Genomic DNA, 4483 nt, shown 5'->3' on the forward strand with positions numbered 1-4483 from the left:
ATCCGGCTGTGTGCACAGAGGAGCAAGGCCTCTCTGCCTGTGTCTGATTGCCGTGCCTCCTCCCACCCCCTCCATCTGCTCCGGCCGGATTTTCCGAACAATGAGAAACACCCAATTCTTTCTCTCTGTGGAAGGGAAAAGCTGTTCCTTATGCCGAGAACCCTCTGTTCCCAGCTCTTGGCAAAACTGGCTCCATCTCGTCCTTCTGGCCTCAGGGTAAATGCCACCTCCCCAGAAAGGCCTTTCCTGACACCCCATCACCCCCAGAGTTCTTGTCTATCACGTCATACGGGCTATTTCCTTCTTTGCAATTATCAGAAACCGCAATGATTTGGTTTGTTTGTTTTGTTTATTGTTCCATTGGACTTCAAGCTTCAGAAAGAGAAGAGCCACCTATCACCTATGTGTTCTCCACTGTTGTGTCCCAGCACCCAGAATGTAGTTGATCTACCTCTGTCTTGGGGAGCTAGGAAGGCCTCCCACATAAAGGTGCATTTGACCAGGGCCTTGGAAGGGGAACAGGAGTTTACCCACCAGGGGCTTTGAAGATGAGGTGGCATCAGGCCTGCTTTTCAGTGGGAAGGAAGTGCTGAGAAAGGAGACTTTGCTGTGATGAGCAGCTCTGTCCAGGAGAAGACAGGCTCCAAGTCCAAACTGGAAGTACAAACAGAAATACCTAGGAGTGGGAGCGAAAGGTGATAGGCACCTCATCCCAGTATCAGAGACTGAGGGCTCAGGCCCCGCCTTTTAACTGGGTTCTCTTACCAGCCTTCTGAGCTGGAATTTGTTTTTTCCCATGTGACCTGCCCACTGGGCGTGGGGAAACCTTACCTGATGGCCAAGCCCAGTTTTCAACCAATAATAATGAAGATGAGAAGCATTACCATTTATTGAGCTTCTATTAAGCATCAGTCACCACGCTAGGTATTTCCTCCACAATATCTGTGTAAGCCACAGTCACTGCTCAAAGTTGGCATTACTCCCCCATATTCTGCGGCCGAAACTGGGATTCAAAAAGGGTGAGTAACATGTCCAAAGTCTCCCGGCTAGGAAGTGGTGGACGGAGTTTTAGACCCAGCTTGCATATGACTGCTCAGGCAATGCTCTTGACCTCAACCTCCTTCTGGCTGCTGTACCTCACAGGTGAATCAGTTACTTAGGTTTGGCTCAGACCCTTGGCTCAGACCCTTGTGGGTGAGTCATAAATCAGGCTGCCTGAACCTGTTCGTCCCTGGGAAGCTGATACTAACCTAATCCCTGAACTGACAAGGCCAAGGGTGAGGCTGTGGACTTTGGTAACCCCAGATAGGGCTGTTTCTCCCCAGGGCAGGACCTAGGCGTACTGTGGGGGTGAGTGGTTGCAGAAATCGTGCTTTGCTCTGCCATGGAGTGGGGTGGCTAAGAGCTTGGGTAGAGAGGCAGACAGACTGGTTTGAAATCCAAGTCCTGCGCTAAGTAGCTGTGTGACCCTGGCTTGGGCAAGTTACTTCACCACTTTGCACTTCAACTCTCACCTGTAAAATGAAGATGAGAACCGTCTCCTGGTGTTGCTGGAAGGATTAGGTGAAAAAACATAGGTAAAGTGCCAATCACATATGCTGGGCACGTAGCAAGTCCTCGGCAATCGGTAGACTTTCTTATCATCGTTGTTAATTTTCTTAAGGGGAGGTGTACATGATTGATTGGGTTTGAATCTTGGTGCCATTGCTTTTTAGCCATGTGACTTTGGGAAGTTACTGAGCTTCTTCTAAACTCCTCATCTTTAAAACTGGATAATTTAGGAGTGGGGAATCCAGTGCTCTCATACTTAAGTTAAAGTCAACTTCTGTTAAAGAATTGAGAAATGCCAGAGGCAGGAAATGATTCTCACTGCAAATGCACAGCATCTGCCTTAACTTCTGGACTGTCCGAATCTCATCAGGGCATCCGGGGTGTGGTCTTCAGAGTGTGGTTGTATCAGCTGATCTGAAGCTTTTGACTAGTCTGCTGTTTTGCTTTAGGCCAAATGAAGACTCCTGTAAGTAAGGAGCATATTAAGCACAGTCAGCTTGGGAGTCAGGAAAGAAAAGACCACAGAGAAACGCTTACACACCTATGCACACTGCCCTGGGCATGCTCAGCTTCAAGAGTTAGATGTGCAGCCTGTGGCCGGCCACCTGCTGTGGAAACGAGCACCCTGGCTTGGGTGCCAAACCTCTGGTTCTGCTTCCACGCTTCCAGGCAGCCTGTCTGCCCCGCAGTGCTCACCTCACAGGGAGAAAAGCTCAGATCACGGGCACCTCAGTCTCTTGGTAACATCTCAGACTCTGAGTGTGAGTTAATGTGAGTTAGTTCTGAGACACTGACCCCTTCTGCGAGCACCAACAACATTGAGTTTCTGGGCCTGCCAGACTGAGAACTCAACCTCGTCAGACAGGGGCCCCACCAAATTACCAACACTCTGAGACCCTGACAGAGCTGGCAACTGACTGTCCCAGACACCGCTGGTTTCTCGGTCACTTTCTTTATCCGTAATGATACCTTTATCTGTAATGATTGGGTAAAGGATTATACATCTGTGCCTGGCCTACCCTAGGTGCTCAACAATGCTGGTTCTTTTCCCATTTTATGTAAACTTTATGGTCTGCCTAGGCCAGGAGATTGTGATCACCTTAATGCCTGGGACCCTACCTCCTATTGTTCTGGTTTCTCTCCCTCACTCCCCAAAAAGTCCCTAGAACCTGACCTTGCCCTCAGTGGTTATCTTATCCATGCTGTGGGTTCTCACCAGCCCGATCTCTGACTACACATCAGTCGTGCCCTCCTGGTGTTCCCTGAGCTACACAACAGCAGCTACACAGTGGAGCACCCCAGGCCCGGTGCCATGGTGCTCAAATTCTAGAGCTGCCACCAACTCACTGTGAAACCTAGCTCCAGCCATTCCCATCTCAGGGCCTCCTTTTCCCCTTTTGTGAAATGAGGACACTGGGCTAACTCCTCACGTGTTGTGGTATTTGTATGAATGAATTACTCCTTCCGTCCATTCATTGCACTGACTCTCAGTACTTTCTCGGTGCTGTGTTCGGGAATATGGTTGAAAGAGAGAGTTGAATGGATGTGCCACAGGACTCAAGCCTCTCACACCATGGTCAAGGGAGAGTCCTTGGCAAAATATAATGCACCTTCTCAGGGAACAAGTAGTATAGCCAGATAGTATCAGGAGGACACTTCAAGCCTTGCCTGAGTCCCGGCACCTGTGACTTTGCAGAGTGGTGGGCTCCCAGAAGTCGGCCCTGCTTCCGGTGGACATGCACCCCCTCTCCAAGCATTACTCAGCGCCCTGAAATGTTCGCTGCCCCCCCCCGCCCCCCGCGCCAGTCCTCCTCGTCCTCCTGGAGCGCAGCACAAAGGTCCTGTTGTGGGCCAGCAGCCCAGGCAGCAGGCGAGCCTCTGGGTGACTCACTATCTTGCCATTTCCTTTGTGTGGCTCGCAGACTCCTTGCTGGAAGCCAGAGTGTGGCTGCTGGGCTGGGGGCGGGGGTGCCGGCGGCCCCTCTCCAGCGTCACCTCTCCGGGAAGGGGATGGCTCTGGGACCGGCGTGCCTTTTATGTGGCAGTGGGGCTCCCAGTGCACGATGCAAACTGAAGCCTAGAGCCCCCACAAAGACGGCGGCTGGTGCGGGGACTGCAAGATGTTTGCAGCCTCGCCTGGACAAGAATCAAAGCCCCCGCCGTGGGAGAGGCATGTGGTCCCCATCAGGCATTCCTCTGCTCCCGGTCCCTTAAATGAACACATCTTTATGAAAAGTGAAAATTAACCATGGAGGGGAAGGGCCTGGATGGCTAAGGAAGCAATGTGGGCTGCTGGCCTCCTGGGGAATCTACGGTCCCTGCTCAGATTACCTGTCAGCTGCTACAGAACCCATCTGAGCTTGAGGTATGTTCCCAGGCCTGGGGCTCCAAACACTCAGTGCCCTGGCAGGGACTAGGCTGGTTTGTGGTCAGAGACAGCAGGGCCAGGTGCACTTAGTAAACAGTGAAAGAGTAAATGATTACTGGTCCAGGAGCCCGGAGGTGGGTTCTTCTGTAGGTTGACTGCATGACCTCCAGCAAGTTTTAACAGTGGAATTTCTGACATCTGTGGGAGCAGGTCCTAAGCCATGGTTCCTAAGACCCTTCCTGGTCTGCCTCCTGCCTTCTGCTTTGGCTTTCTCTCTGCCCACCTACCCCTTACGCTTTATGCTTCCAGCCACTGTGAACGACTTGTTTTCTCCTGAGCATGCCATGCTCTAGCTCACCTCCAGGTTTTGCACAACCTGTTCCTGCTGCAAGGAAAACTCTCCCCATCCTCTTCAAAGGCACCTGGGTAGTCCTTTCCTTCAAGAGTCAGCTCAGGAAGCTTCTCCCTGGAGTCTGGCGTAAGTGCTTTTCCTCTGCTCGCCTCTGAGAACCTTTGCAAAGTCCTGTGAGAACCCTTACTATTCCCTGTTCTGTGATTCCTGCT

The 4483-nt window shown here is 51.7% G+C and overlaps 2 long non-coding RNA genes across 2 annotated transcripts in view; one reads left to right on the plus strand and one right to left on the minus strand.

Annotated features, from left to right (window-relative positions):
- Nucleotides 1–330: 330 nt before the first annotated feature.
- On the minus strand, nucleotides 331–4477 carry LOC112473657. The gene is made up of 3 exons (XR_003044108.1): nucleotides 4278–4477; nucleotides 1515–2015; nucleotides 331–654 (listed from the first exon to the last, which is right to left on the minus strand). It is a non-coding gene; the product is annotated as an uncharacterized LOC112473657 (long non-coding RNA).
- LOC112473658 overlaps nucleotides 651–4483 on the plus strand; it is a 21755-nt gene continuing 17922 nt past the window's right edge. The window contains exon 1 of the long non-coding RNA XR_003044109.1: nucleotides 651–1019. This is a non-coding gene — a long non-coding RNA (uncharacterized LOC112473658). The remainder of the gene's footprint in view (nucleotides 1020–4483) is intronic.

This window comes from Pteropus alecto, unplaced genomic scaffold (assembly GCF_000325575.1).
Source record: "Pteropus alecto unplaced genomic scaffold, ASM32557v1 scaffold311, whole genome shotgun sequence".
In the NCBI taxonomy this organism is placed as follows: Eukaryota; Metazoa; Chordata; class Mammalia; order Chiroptera; family Pteropodidae; genus Pteropus; species Pteropus alecto.